Source organism: Sminthopsis crassicaudata, chromosome X (assembly GCF_048593235.1).
Source record: "Sminthopsis crassicaudata isolate SCR6 chromosome X, ASM4859323v1, whole genome shotgun sequence".
Taxonomy (NCBI): Eukaryota; Metazoa; Chordata; class Mammalia; order Dasyuromorphia; family Dasyuridae; genus Sminthopsis; species Sminthopsis crassicaudata.
The window spans coordinates 50,845,847-50,862,500 of record NC_133623.1 but is presented as its reverse complement, the minus strand read 5'-3'; positions in this window follow the sequence as shown (position 1 = coordinate 50,862,500).

The window sequence follows — 16,654 nt, the reverse complement described above, 5'->3', positions numbered from 1 at the left end:
TCTTGCTTCAATATTTCCAAGTTGTATTTCATATTTCTTTCATATGGAAAGGTATAAAGTGATGCCAGCTGAAGAAAGAATCAAACAACGTACACATGTTGGGGAAACAGCACTAATTTTAAGGTCCCCTGACCTTAGAGTGTTCTAACCATCTGTCAATGATTCTAAAGTCTTCTGGCTTTAGAATCAGTGATTCTGAGGTCTCTCCCCACCTTAGAGTGCTATTGTTTTAACAATCTGTCCTTCAATGATTGTAAAACTCTTCTGGCCTAGGTATATAATAGCATTTCTTCCATTAGACTTCAGGGAAGATACATTACTGATCCAGAGACTCTAACCTTAGAGTACTATTGTTCTGACCATCTTGTCTATCAATGATTCGAAAGTCTTCTGGCCTTAGGATAGTCCTAGATCCGCTGGTCAGGGATAACCAAATTTCGGAAACCACTCCTCAGTTCTACCTCTAGGCCATAAAAGTAGCCTATCGGTGACAGGAAGAACTGGATAAAGGTGTCTTCTTGCTTCTGGTTTTTTACTAACTTCTTTTGGAACTTAACCTGCTTTAATTGGCATTACAATTCCAATAAACTTTGCCCTTTGACTTGGATATGGGTTCAACCCTGAAAATTCTTTTGAGATACCTCACATTACTGACCTGACACTCCCAACCTTTTGGGGTCCCTTCTCAACCCCAACACACCGACTACAACTATGTATTTAGAGACAACAACAACAACAACAGATTCACATGAAAGAGAAATGATGTTCAAAAGGGATCAGCAGAAACAAGATTATTTGGTCATTATGGGGCTAAAGGCCTGTGTGTCTTTCAATGTGAGCTTAGTTAAAGGCTAAAGAACAGAAGGTAAGGGACATTACTATGATCATTTACAATCTCTTCTGGGAGTTCCCTTGTGCTTTGCTCTATTAATTTTTTTTCCCCTTATGCTGCTGTTTACACATTACATCATTTGTGCTTGTCACAGAAGGTCAAAATACATTTAATTAAAAAAAACAACAACAACCCCAAAACAAAACAAAAACTCCAAAACAAAGAAATCTGAACCATACCCTTCGGCAAACATCTCTTGAGTGTAAGAGTACGAGCTCATAGTTCTGTGTATTAGATAATGTGGAGGCTCTGGAACAGTGGGTTTCACCTCTTCTTGCTGAAAAAAAAAGTATAAGAAAAGCATCAAAGCACAGTTTTAAGCCAGCCAAAGAAATACCTGTCCCAGAAATGTCCTTAACTGCTCGCATAGCTCTAGCACTGCTGAGTACATCTAATGCTATTGGGGCTGTGAGAGGGTAGTGGGGACTGTGGAAAAGGTAAAAATATGAGACCCCAAAATAAATCCTGTATGAGGAGGGCAAGAAAACGAGTTAAAAGAATGAATGGGCTGGGGCTTACTTAGCTAGATTGACCTCCACCCTCCTGCCTCTGCCTTGCAGTTATGGCATTCCTACGTCTCAGCATTCTGCAACTCCAGTATGGAGAGCAAATGTGTTGAAGGCCCTTTTCAAGATGATTTTTATGTTTGGCTCAGGGGAACTCCATTTTCTAATTTTCCAATCCTGCTTACGATCATCACAGTACTATAGCTTTAGAGCTGGAAGGGACCCAAGAGGTCCCTGAATCCAACCTTCTCATTTTACAGAGGAGGAAACTGAGGGAGAGAGAAATCAATTTTGAGAGACAGGATTTAGACCCAGGTTTTCCTAACTCCATTATCTACTATAATCTCTGCTACCTCCTCTCAAAAATTCTATTTCCATTTTTTCCCCCAGCTAAGGTCAGTGTTGCTTCATCTCCAACTTACTTCACTACTTTAAGGACAGAGGATTTTGTTGGGGATAAGAGAATCCTAAAAACTTCATCCTCCTGTAGTCAACCTGACTCTGGTCCTCTAGGAATTATCTAGCCTAAGCCTCAGACAACAGATACTCCTTATCCATTACTGAGCTTGCACCTTCACGTCCCAATGAAGCATTGGAAGACAATTTAGTGAAGGAATTTACAGTATGATGATATAATTGCTACTGTTGGTGACGAGGTAAAAATCACTAAATTTCAGACATGGAGAAAACCTCGCAGCTCATAAAATAGAAGCAGGATGCCCAGGAACATATTAATGCTTTCTGCTAATTCAAAGGTGCCCCTCTTAGAATTGAAAGGGTTCCATTCTCCAAAATCAAAGAATTGCCCACTCTTATAAAAGTATGATCTCATTTGTCACTTACAGAGGGTAGTGGTTTTGCTTCTAATTTAGAAGACTCGATCTTTGCCGAGGCTGCTACATGAGTAAGCACCGTTCTCTCTTCACCAGATATCAACATTTCTGGGATTTCTGGCAGTTCTAGCTCCTCTGGCACCTGTTGGGCTTTGGATTCCTTAATTTTAGTTGGGGACATTTGAATATTTTCTGGTGGGATAGTAGTAGAAGTAGATTGACAACACTTGCTTATGGACAAAAGTTTCTTCAGGCTACTGGCGCTCAGTGAAGACTTGGGCAGACCGGTTTTACTTTCTGGGACTTTCTCCTGTGCCTGCTCTTTTATGCGGGTTTCCATCAGTTCAAGGGCACACTCTTCTTTTAAAACAACTTCTCGGATACCAAATTCTTCCTCGTCAGAGACGAAGGCATCCTCCCTCCTTTCTGCCTCTTCTTCATCAATATCATGAGCAACTAGCCGAATAATAAGGTCCTTTTTGCTTCGGACATCTTTTAAGAGTTCCACCCTGGTGATATCGGGTTTTCTTATATTCTGAAATGAGTTCCTGCAAACAGCCTGCAATGAAAGAGATTGTGAAATTTTCAAGTAACTCTTGTTTTTCCTCAGGTTTTTATTGTAATATAGTGTTTTGCACATGATTTCTAGTTTTAATTTAGTAAAATGATCTATTGCCAAACTACATTTATTAGTAAACTGCAGTATTTCTAAGAAACATGAAATGTATAAGGAATGTTTTGTGTTCCTACATTTCTCTCCATATTCATAGATCATGTTAATTTATGACAATATGTTCACTACACAGAAGAGAAAAGATTAACATGAATTCTGTTTTTTCCTCCTAATTTTTACTGCTTGAGTTTTATCTTTTCCAAAGCCAAGATATGCACTATACATGAAATAAGTTTCAAGAGCTTAAAGGGACCTTAGAGATCACCTACTTCAAACTTTGGGTCTCTAATTTCACTAGTTTGAGGGGGACTTCTGGTGTGGATATTCCTCTCAGCCATGCAGACCTGGCAGCATTTATTGTCAGAGGATTCTAAAGAACCTATGATAAAAAATGCTATCCACCTCTAGAAAATGAACTGATGGAGTCTGAATGCAGATTTAAACATACTGTTTTTCATTATTCTTGTTTTGTTTTGTTTTGTTTTCTTTCACAACATGATCAATGTCACAATATGACTGCACATACGACCTGTTCTGTATTCAAGGAAGGGGCAGGAGGGAGGATGGGAAGGCATTTGGAATTCAAAATTGCAAAAACCGAAGCTATACATTGTTTTTACATGTAATTGGGGAAAAATATTAAAACTGAAAAATAAAAACAAAACAAAAAGAGATCGACTGTCAGTGAATTGCCAGAGGCACTTACAGGTAAAGGTCACTTTAGCTAGTACCTTCAGGGTAGGCTAGAGCACTAGAGAAATGAGAGTTATGTTGCTTAACCTTCCTGGCCCTCAGCTTCCTCCTGTGTAAAGTGAGGGTGTAGATCGGGAGCCTCTGAGATCCCTATTAGCTCTAGAGCTAGGATCTTGAGTTTGGCTTTGGGAAAGTCACTACTGTTCCCTAGGCCTCAGTTTCCCCCTCTATAAAATGAGGGGATTAGCTTTTGAGGATGCTTCCGGCTCTAGATCTAGGCTCCTAATATCTGCCTTCATTCTACTTTCGTGATTTTTTGCATGCTGAACTTCAGGATTAATTAAAAATGTCATTCTGAATCTCAGCATCACTTTGTAGCACCAAGAGCTAGCTTTAAGATAAATGGCACCCTCCGTATCTTTTGTGATAATCATCATCACTGGCATTTCTATTGCACATTAAGGTTTTAAATTGCTTTAATACATTATTGCATTTGATCATCACCATCACACTGAAGTACTGTTGGTATTCTTTACCATTTTATAGGCAAAGAAACTGACATTCAGAGAGGTTAACTGATTTACCTAGGCTCACTGAGTGTTTGAAGTGGGACTCGAACTCAGGTTTTTCTGACTTCAAGCTATTTCTCCGAATCTAGCCTTTATTTTATGCTATATTTATTTTGTAAGCCAAAGTGCCATTTTCTGCTTCTGCAGAAATGAAGAGCCAGCCAGATCTCAGTTATCTGTGACACTCAAGAGGAACAGTAGTGTGGAAAAGCCGTAATAGTAGAGAATATCCAAATTATTTCCATTTGACTTGGAATGTTTCTATATTTGCATTTGGACATTCATGTCTCACTCATTCTGGGAACTTGTTCCACTTCCAAATCTTCCAGCATTCAAATTTTCTAGCTTACTCAACTCCCTTTTCCATGTGAGGGATGTCCATCTAGACTTACCTGGTAACACAATCATTGATGTTCATAAAAAGGAGTCTGAGGCAAAGGAGTGACTCATGTGAGCAGTTTAGGCACTACATGGGGGTGGAAGATGCAAGGAGGAATTCATTTTAATTGAACTTTTTGAGAAATGCTAGAAAATTCCATTCTCCATGATGTATAGACAGGGATTTTTCAAAATGTGCGTGACAGGTTAAGTCACATGGTAAACTTTGAAGTCTTTGGTACAATACCCAGGGGGACACAATTTTTAAAATCTTGCCCGGGGAGAATTAATATCTATCCCAGCTCTGATGTGAGGCACTGCAAGATACTGATCATTTAAAAAGCTATCAGAGGAAGAGCAATTTTTAAATCTAATTTTAGTGTTATACCTCTCGTTCTTTGAAAATTGGAAGGCCACACTGTGCATGGTTTGATGCTAAAGTAATAAGGTTTAGCCTCACCCAAGATTTCTGGAAGCCAAGTTTGTCACTTAAGAGTCACACTTGGTTGTAGTAATTCTGCTGGGTTAAGTAGAATATTTGGTTACCTAAAAGGCCTCATTCTCTGACTGTGCCAAATTATAAAGTTGACTATAATTTACAGACAAAAACACCATCAGAAGCAATAGCTGCTCATTATTGATTTTTTGGGCCATTGTTTTGTTTTGCTTACCTCAAAGGGCCTTGCATCCAACCGTCCTGTTCTATCCAAAGAGATCCTTCTTTCCTTTTTCCTTGTTTCTATATCAATGAATTCTGTTGAGTAGCTCTTGCCACTTATTGAAGCTCTTCTTAGCTCTGCTAGACTGTGTCCAGTTCTTGACAAACACTGCTTCTTCAGTTTCTCCAGTGGTTGAGTTTTGAGTGAAATTACTGCCAAGTGTTCAGAAACAATGGCTGGGTCTATTCTGATTGGCTTATTTCCAAGGTGAGGAATAATTTTAATATCTAGTTCATCTGCTATAGTATCATCTTCACTTAATATCGTAGAATCCATTTTGGTGACATGCTCACTGGCTTTTTCCACAATTCGTTCAACATCCAGATCACTGAAGACATCAGTGGATGAACTACGAGTGCTAACAGATTCTGGGGGACAATGAGAAATCTCACTGACTATTAAGCTAGCTACCTTTTTGGGGAAAAATCTGTTCACACTTTTTACATCATGAAAAAATTCCTCTTGGGTTCCAGACTGTCGCAAAACATTACTATAAACAGAATCAACCACCTGAGAAATCATTTCAATATTTTCTGAGTTCATAAAGTGCGCTTCAGGGTCAGCAGCCACAAGACTAATATTACTTTTGGAAATTTCAGCTGTCACTGATTTTGTCAGTTGAGATGCAATTTTATTCAGTTCAGGTTTGGATAAGCTTTTTGCCTCTTCGGTTGCCTCACAGGGCAACTTAACTATTTTTGCTAGGAATAATGCCAATGTTTCCTCCAAAAAGGAGGCATTTAGCACTGGGACTTTGGGGGCTGAAGATTTTTCCTGTGACTTAATGCCATCAAGAATTTTAAGGACTTTTTCCATAATTTTGACAGCTTCTAATGCCAGCTGAGGACCTGATGTCTCTTCTTCATCAGATAATTTTTCCTCATGAGAGATTTTTTCTTCACTAGTGAGCTTTTTCTCAGGAGCAATAGTTTCCTCATGAGACAATTTTTTTTCGTGAGGGATTTTTTCCTCCGGAGGGATTCTTTCCTCACGAGAAAATTTTTCTTCCTGAGGGATTCTTTCCTCACGAGTGACTTTTTCTTCATGAGGAATTCTTTCCTCACGAGGGAATCTTTCTTCACGAGGGAATCTTTCTTCACGAGGGAATCTTTCTTCACGAGGGAATCTTTCTTTACGAGGAAATCTTTCCTCACAAGGGAATCTTTCCTCTCGAGGGAATCTTTCCTCACGAGGGAATCTTTCCTCACGAGGGAATCTTTCTTCACGAGGGAATCTTTCTTCACGAGGGAATCTTTCTTCACGAGGGAATCTTTCTTTACGAGGAAATCTTTCATCACAAGGGAATCTTTCCTCTCGAGGGAATCTTTCCTCACGAGGGAATCTTTCCTCACGGGCGAATCTTTCCTCACGAGGGAATCTTTCCTCACGGGCGAATCTTTCCTCACGTGAGTAGTGTCTTTCCTCAGGAGAGAATTTTTCCCCATGAGCCATTCTTTCCTCACGAGGGAATTTTTCCTCACAGGGGATTCTTTCTTCCCAAGAGAATTTTTCTTCTTGGGGAATTCTTTCTTCCCTGGTGTGTTTTTCCTCACGAGAGATTTGTTTCATATGAGGCCGAAATGCAGGTTTGGAAATTTCTTTGACCATTAAAAAGGCTATTATATCAGCTAGAACATTGCTCTTCCCTACTAAATCTTTATACATAGATGTGTGAGAGCCAGAATGTTTTAAAACACTATCATAAACATTATCGACTACTTTTTCAATAGCCTGGTTTTCTTCTTTAGGCAATGAGGGAGGTTCACTAGTCTGTTGTACAATTTTAATTGGACTTTTTGATATAAATTCTTTCAGTGATGTTATTATTTTGTTAGTGATTTTTTCCAATTCAGCCTCCAAAGATTTAGTTCTTTCCCTCTCTATCATAGGGAACACAGACAAAAGTCGGGATAAAAACTGTGCTGCAATGTCTTCGAGGATATTCAAAGGTAATTTGTGATCATAGATTCGTTTAGGTGGAAGACTTTCAGGGCTCTGGGAGATATCTTTAAGAATATTTTCAACAACAGTGTCAACTTCGTCACATTGGTGGGGTGTTAACTCTCCAGAAAAGTAGGTCTGCAGCTGATTGCCAGCGACCTCTCGTACAACTAGGTCAGCTATACTTTCAGAAAGCATTCTGCATCCACTTGTTGCACAGTTCTGAATGACCTCTTGAGAGCCAAACTGTGGCAAAAGATTACTGTAAATAGACTGTACCACTACCTGAATGACTTCATCATCATTGGGGTGTAAGCATTCCACATACTGTATTATCATGTCCTCATCTTTTGATATCTCTGTCATAATCCTGCTGACCAATTTCATTTGAATGAAGTTCAGTTCAGTAAAAAGACTGTCACTTTCTTCATCTGAATCTATAATTTTTTCAGTTCCTGCTGGGAAAATTTTGGCTAGAAGAGATGAAATCATCTCTTCTAAAAATTCATGAGGCAATATGATGGTATATGGTGAGGAAGTTTGGCATTCTTTGGTGTGTTTTTTGGCGACTTTTTGTACTTTTTTAACAACATCCTTAGGTTTCAGAGGTTTGCACACTTCAGGGGGCGTTTCATCCTGTAGTAGTAGGTTGAGCTGATGCTGAAACATTTCTTCTATCACAGCACCAGCTAATCTTTTGGCTAACTTATCACTATCATTGATGTCTTTACAAATTGAGTCTTGAGATCTGTATTCATGCAGAACATTACACAAAGAGGCGTGTACAACCTTATTGACCAATGTTTTATCCACTAATGGCATATAATCAATGTAGTGTTCTTTATCTGTACATAATCCCTTATCAACCAAGGTTTTTGGGGACATAGATGGCATTTTAGGCGGTGAGGGTGTTCTTTGGAGGGTTGGTCCTTTCCGTATGCTATGATCATCTAGCACTTTCTCCTTAGTCTGTACTTTAGGTTCCTGGGGCGAAGGTTGTTTTTCCTCCGTGGGCCTAAACACCTTAATGCGGGCTTCAGAAAACTCTTTTAACAAGGATTCGATCAATTTCATTGCTGTATCATAGAGCTCGTTCTGATTTATATCATCCTGAACTTTTTTACAGTCTTTGCAACTTTCTGGTGAAGAAGAGAAGATCAGTTTGTTTACAATCTCTGTAACAACATCTTCTAAAAATTTAGCTGAAAAAATACCCGATCTCATTTTAGATAAATAGGATGGTTTTTTGGCAGTATCATGTTGGCGTTTCTTCACCTCTTTGCCTTTGTCAGGAACATCCTTGGGAACTGGGTGCAATGAAGCTGTTGGTGAAGGTTGGGCAACATTCTCAGCAGGTGCTGTTTGGGTAGGAATGACACTAGTATGCCTTGTATCATCTAGAGATGTCTGAGTAGACATTTCTAAAACATTACTGTAAATATTCTCGATCACATTTTCAACATTTTCAAAATACGCATCTTCAGTATCTGTTTGAACACTACTCTCTCTCTTGCTTTTAAAAGCTGATTTGAAATTTGGATCATGTAAAGTCTTTGCACTTTTCATCTTAGTGACTGCAGGAGTAAAACTAAATGCCCCTTCGTCACCGTCTGTCCCAACTGAAATGTCTTTTTTCTTTTCTTCGAACTTCTTACTACTTGGTAATTTCAAAACTGGTTCTTCTATTTTCTTACTTTTTGCTGGAGAAAGTTTTTCATCATTTTCAATATCCAAATGGTATTCTTTCTTCTTCATACTGCTCTTCTTGGGTGTTCTCTTTAAATCCGGTTCTGGGATCCCCGTTCTGCTTTTCATAGCTGTAAAGACTTTTACTGACTCTTCCTTGTACTCATCCACCTCATCTTTGGCTAAACCCTCATCACTCTTTATATCTGATATTTGCCAGCTTTGGTCCTGAGTTTTCGTACTACTTCTAGTACTGGTGGCTACAGAAATGAATTTTGCTGAATCCTTGTCTTCATCTTTTTTAGTAGGGCTCTCGCTTGTCTTTTTCCCACTTTCCCTTTTATCAATTAGATCCCACTCTTCAGATTTTAGGGCACACATTTTAGTTTTCATAGTGCTGGCTAGTGAAATGAACATTGAATCCTGGTCATAATTACTAAGTGTAGGTTCAGCCTTCTCTTCACTCTTCTTTTCACTTTTTGTGCCCAGATCTTTCTTCTCAGTTTTTATATTTTTAGCTCGAGTTACTGCAAGGGAATCTTTCAGTAAAGAATCTTTGACAGGAGCCTTCTTTATGTCTTTATCAAATGAACTCTTTGATGGTTGATGTTGGACTCTTTGGGTGATGTTATCTGGTTCTAGAAATGAAAAGAAAGGGGAAAACCAGTCTCCAGAAAAAAGGGGCTTAACCTTGAAACTTGAGATTGCTTTCTTTGCTAAGTTGGATATCATTTCAATATAAAAATTGCTCTCTTCCTCATCATGGTGAGCATCCTCAGATTTATATTTTTTAACAACCTCATCATACACAGACTCAGACACTTTATCAATAGTTTCTTTATCTACTGGTGGAAAAGAAAACAATTCTTCAGCATTGGGGAGAACCTTGATGTCACTTTTCCGAAATTCACCTATTAGAGAATTTACTAATTTGATAGCCATGCTCACAAGGTTAGTTTCTGGAGCACTTTCTTCCTCATCCTCCTCAGGAGTTTGTGGGGCAGGGCACAATTTTCGAACAAGATCAAAAACAACATCTTCTAAAAATGTTGCCGAGTAAAGGGAAGACTGGGGGGTGCTTGGTTGTTCTTTTTCTTGTTCAAGAATATCAACGACAGACTCTTTATCAGAAACTTCAGCAGAATCAGTGTCATCCTCATGTAAGAATGGCTGGAGGTGATGATCTACAATTTCCTTCATAATGAAGCCAGCTATTTTGGTGAGAAATGTGCCTCCCTTCTCACTCTCCTCCTTTTGGACTTCAGCTTGGAATTCAGCTTTCTTCAAAATGTTTTTGCAAATTGAGTCAACTATGCTTTCAATAGTTTCCAGATTCATATGTGAGGCATTCTCCTCTGCAGCAGTCAGTCTAATTTCATGTTCAGAAATTTCAGATATAATTGCATCAGTTAGTCTCGAAGCTGCACTTATAAAATCATCATCAGGTAGTACCTCGTGTTCTTTTAATTTCATCTTAGCTTCAGATGAAGGAAAAATATGACCTAAAAGTTTGGAGACCATATCTTCCAAAAGAGAGCGAGGTAATACAGTAACGAAGGATGGCAAATTGTGGCTTTCTTTCCCAATAACATTTAGTACATTTCGAATAATGTTCTCAGCTCTAAGTGAAGAATAAGTAGACAAAGATAATGTTCCAGAAATTAATCCCTGTACTTGATAATCATAAATTTCTCCCAAAAGTAAATTATATATTTTTCTTCCAAAATTATTAGTGTCATATTCTATGTCTTTATAAATGAGAGCTGGAGATTTATAACCATCTGTTATTTTTTCATAAATTAAGTTGACTATCTTACTAACCATTTCTTTATAACCTTCAGAAAAACACAGATTTTCATCAAAATTATCTGCGACCAAAATTTGAGATGCTGCAAACTCCAGCACAATTGAGCGGACTAACTTTGTAACAATGTCAGTTAGTTTGGCTTTAGACTTTGGATCATCGGATGAGATGAAATTATGTGAGAATGCATAAAGGATTTTGCATAAAAGTTCAGAGATTACTTCCTCCAAAAATATAGCAGAGTTAACAATGAGAGACATTTCTTTTGGGTCAATTTCTACATCTTTATAAGTCTGTTTCCTAGTTAAGTCATCAGATGTAGATTCAGAAATGGTTTGCTCTTGAGATAAAAATGACTCAAGATGATGGTTAAAGATTTCTTTGATTATGAAACTTGCTATTTTGGAAACAGGTATGTTAGTTATATCCGTTTTATCTTTTGTAAGAGATTGGTATAAATTTGAATGTGAGATATCAGCATAAATGGAATCGACCATATTCTCAATATCTGTTTCTGAAATCATACTTTGTTTTTCATTTCCGTGTTTTGTAATCCAGATAGCATGTTTGGAAATGATGGCCATGATTTCATTGATCAATTTCACAACAGTTTTACTTAAATCAGGCTTTGGCGAAACTGACTCTTCTGCTCTGGAGTCTGAGGACTTCTGTGATAAAAGCTGGGTGACTATTTTTTCCAAATGGGTATGTGATAACATAGTTGTATATATTGTTGAAGTCTGTCTCTGTGGTTTGGGTTGGTTGATTTCAAACTTAACTTTCTTAAGCAAAACATCAGCACTGAGATTTGATAGAGATTTGAATGGTAGCCTTGCAACCAAGCTTGGTTGGAACTGAAAATCAAAGATTTCTGTCAGGATCATTTTGGTGATCCTTTCTGCCAAAGTCTTTGTGTCATTAAAAAAATCTTTAACAATTCCCAGGTCTAAGTCATAGTCTTGCAAAATTTTATTGTAAGATTTGTCAATTATTTTAATGATGACATCCCTATCTATTTGTGGCAAATGTAATTCCTCTTCAGCGTTTTCTAGAATCTTTACTTCTGCTTTTTCAAACTCTTCTGATACTGAATTTATGAGTTGAATAACTATCTCCTCCAGTTCACTTTCAGGTTCTCTTACTATTTTGGCATATGCAAGGCCTACTACCCTGTAAAAGATTTTGGATAAAACTCCAGAGACGACTTCTTCCAAAAATGTTGAGGAATACACACCGGCATAAAACGGTAACTGATGCCCTTGCCCACCAGCTGGGTAAGTCTGGGGTGGAGGAAGTGACTTTCCAGACACAAATGGCTCAAGATGTTGCTTACAAATATTTTTAATGATAAAACCGGCTACTCTATCGATGAAAGTATCGTCACTGCTTGTTATCTCTTGTTCAATTGCTTCTTGAGAGCCAGAGTTTTGCAAGATGTTTTGGAAAACAGAGTCAACAAGACTTTGGACATCATCTTCTGAATAAACATATCGTGGTTCTTCTGCATCTTTGGAAAATCGGATTTCATGTTTTGAAATTTTCCTTCGGATATCACCAACTAGCTTTGATGCAACTTCATTGAAATTAACTCCAGATGTATCTAGATCTTCTTCACATGGAAGTATCCCAGGTGCTGAAGGAAAGATTCGAGATAGGAGCACTCTTATCATGTCTTCTAAGAAAGTGTAAGGCAGTAAAGTATTATATGGAGACAGGCTCTGACTTTGTTTGCCAGTTTTGTTGATCCCACTTAGGACTTCTTGCACAATGTTCTCTGCTGTCAAAGAAGAATAGGAAGAAGCAGAGAGCTCTCCAGAAAAAAGGGGATGAAGAAGATAATCAGAAATTGCTGCTACAATTAAATTGGTAAGATTTTCAACAAAAATATCAGTTCTCATTGGTTCTTCTTGCTCACTTGTAGGATCTAGTCCATGCTGTTTCAGGACATTACAGTAGACAGAATCCACCAGTTCATCCACAATATCGCTATTCAGAGGTGGAAAAGGTTGTGTCTCATCATGGCGTACCAATCGAACTTTGGCTCGATCAAAATGAGCATTTATGGAATCTACAATTTTGTGTGTCACATTGTTTAGTTCTGCCCCCGTTTTCACTTTTGGGCTGAAGATCTTTGATAATAGTCTAGCAACAATTTCCTCCACAAATTCAGCTGGGTAAACCCCCATGCTTAGGGAGGATGTTGTAGAGGGTCTTTGCAGGCCTGTCACTTCATTGAGAACATTCTTAACCATAGTGGACACTTCATCAGTGGCAACTGTTGATTGAGGTACGCTGTCCCCAAACAAAAAGGGCTGAAGGTGACTTTCAGTTATCTCTTGAATAATAAAACTGGCTATTCTGTCGACAATGACAGGACTTCGGCTTGTTATACTTTTCTGTACTGATGAGGGAGATCCTGAGATTTGCAAAATATTATTGTAAACTGAGTCAACCATTGTTTGGAAATTTCTTTCTGAATATAAATATTGATGATCATATTTGGTGAGCCAAATTTTGTGTTTAGAAATGGCTGACATAACCTTGTTTATTATGCAAGCAGACATTTCATTAAAATCTGACGTCATTAAATATTTCTTTTCCATAGACCAAGCATCACTAGATGATGGAGGGATGATCTGTGATAACAGCCTTCTAAGGACATCCTCTAAAAATGAGTGAGGCAACATGGTTGTGTAGCCTACTGAAGGCTGAACTTGGGAACTGAACTCCCTCAAGTTCTCTTGAAGCTTTTGGAGGACATTTTCAACTTTGAGTGGATAGTATGACTCCGGAGTGAGTCTTTCCATAAAGTGTGATGGGAGTTGGTAGTCTAAAATCTCAGCCAGCACAGCATTGGTTGTCCGCTCAGCTAGTATGTTGAGGTCATCAGTTGAATCACTATCACTAACATAAGAAAATTTTGATTCATATTCCTGCAAAACTTCATTATAAACGGAGTCAACAATTTTGGACACAGCTTCTTTCTGTACGGGTGGAAAACACAATTTTTCTTCAGCATTCCGGAGCACAGAGACTTGAGCCTTATTAAATGCATTCACCACAGAATTGACGATTAATGTATTCATCTCACTGAGCTGTTCCTCTGTGACATGTTCATCTCGGTCATACAGGGCAGTATACATAGAAAAAAACAGGTCAGAAATAATGTCCTCCAAAAATGTGGCCGAGTAAACACCTGTATTGAGTTGGTCCAAGCACAGAATTTTGGGAACTGTTTTAATTTTTGATTCTTTCCTCCTCAATTTTTTCATAGAGGTATCAGAAGGGGAGGTATCTAAAAACTGCTTAAAGGGCGGTCTGATTTTGGAGCCTATTATTCGGAGATGGCTGAGGGTTTCTGATGAGGGTTTGTCCCTGGATCGCATGAGGCCTTTTGCTGATCGTGCTCCTTGGGCACTGGTCAGTCTCTCCCTTGCACTGTATTTTAAAAGCTTATTGGCATATTGTGGTTTGGGGGGAGCTTCCTGGACAGTGTTTGACAGCTTTTCCATCAGGGATTTTACCAAGCCATGGGAAATTACACTGAGCATTGATTCCGAGGAAAGCAGTTCTTGTTCACTTTCAGCCAGCTGTTCCAACACAAATTCTGATACATAGTCCTCTACTTGGAATGGCTCAACTTGCTCTGGACTCACTTTTCCCTTTCTATAACCAAATTCTTCCTCCCCCACACTTTGGATTACATTAAAAAGCTGTTCTTCAGTAGACAATTCACTAGAAAAAGAGGTGCCTGCCAGTATGTTTGTGCTTGTACATTTTTCCAAAAGTGTCCTTATAAGTTTCTCACATACAACATTGAGAAGGAAAATGGATTTGGGAGATAAGCCTAAGTTATTAGACGGCTTCTCTGGAGAGTCAAAAAAATGTCTTGTTGATGCCTTGACAGAGTTCAACATTCCACTTTGACATTCGTCTGGCAAAAACAAATCTAAGACAATATTAAAAATTTTATTCACCATTTCTTTAGATTCATGACTTTTTAGGCTGCCTAGTAGATTGTCTAATTTAGATGCCACAGAACTGATTTTATTTTTCTGGACAAGTTGATCTGTTCTATGAGAAAGTGATGGGTCTGACCTTCGTCGACTTACCTCTCTTTCTATGAATGTTGTTTTCTGGCAAACCTGAATACTCTGATTTTTAAACGTGGGAACTGATTTCTCTTTAGTTTTAGATGGGTTATTAATTCCTACTTCTTTTGTTAGCACATGAATCACTCCTATTAGGAGATCTTGAAAGAGATCATCAATGTCCATGGTATCACTATTTGGAAGATAAATGTATTTTGTTTGCAGGGAAGTGGCAGGCTCAGTAACATCTGTCTTTAAAATGTTACTATTAGATAGGATTCGAGTAATAATTTCAAAAATACTGAAAGCAATATCATCAATAGGAATTGTTCTACTCTTGGATCCTTGGGCTCCCAGCATTTCAGAATTAATTGAAACGAATTTGTCAGACGCTGAAATTTTGTTTCCAAAGTATTTCGCTTTTGCTCTGCCATCTTCTGTACCATCTGAAACACTTGAAATTATATGGAACATAACACAGTCAGAGAGATGTTCGCAAAACTCATTTAAAGAATATTCAGTTTGCCCACTTCTCAGAGGCCTCTTTGGATCTAATTTTTTTCTTGATAACGAAGAAACAATGGGTATCTTTTCATCACAGGACCCTTAAACAGAAAGCATTGTGATTTTTAGCATGTAGCCAGGAAATTGCATAACATTCAAAAATATTTGGTTTTTTAAACTATATGAACATATCAAACATAAGTATATTATTTAAAAAAAAACCTAAAATCTTAGCAAAGAAATGAATGGGTTTTCTTCCATTTTCCATTTCCCTTCTTACTTCCTGATTCCCTCTCTATTTTTATATCTCTTTTGCTTTTAGCTGAGAAGGAAATCAAAAAGGCTAGTAGAGATTAAAAAAAATTCTGTAATTCAAGTATTGGCAGTTCATGAATAGCTATGGACACTAAACTAGCTATCAAGGAAATATTGGAGCCAGGAGAGATCTTTCCTAGAGCAGAGGATCATAGAATTTAGAAGTGGCAGGTACCTCAGAGGTCAAGAGGCCAACTCCTTCATTTTGCAGAGGAGGAAACTGAGGAGCTGGGAGGAGTGAGGTGACTTGCTCAGGCTCACACAGAGTGTCCTTGATCTAAAGCTAGATGGCACTTCAGAAGTCACCTAGCCTAATCTCTTCATTTTACAGAGGGGTAAGCTCAGATCCATGCAGAGTAAGCAAACTGCCCAGATAGTAAGCATCAGAGGTAGAATTTGAACCCAAGTTTGACATTCTGTGATCTCCAGTTATAGAGTAGAATATAACTGCTGAGTTCCTCAAGCTTTTTCTTTTATAAAGTATGAGTCGTAAGGTTTAATATGGATTTTGGGTAGAATAAAATCAGAGTTTAGAGCTGACAAGGAGGACCCTTAGATATCACAACATCTTCATGTCCTTATTGCTTAGGACAGTGCCTAACATATAGTAGTTACTAAATAAATGCATACTGATGATGATAATGATCATGATGATGCCAGATTTAGAGCTGGAAGGGAAAATGATATCACATAATCAGGATGCACAAGTAAATATCTATACAAATAAAGAGCAGGGGATTGAAGGGAGTGGTTGACACTTGAACCTCACTCACATCTGAGCTGGTCAAAAGATGGAAGAATATATAGCTGCAAATAGTTGGGTACAGAAATATCTTTTACTTAATAAGGAAATTGGAGGGAAACCAAAAGCTATTAAATTGTACATGTAAGATGTACAATTTTGATCCATAGATATTACTACTAGGTCTATAACCTAAAGAGATCAAAGAAAGAGAAAAACAGCCCTTATATACAAAAATATTTATAGCAGCTCTTTTTGTGATGGTGCTAGAAGCTGAGAGGATGCCTGTAAATTGGGGAATGGTTGAA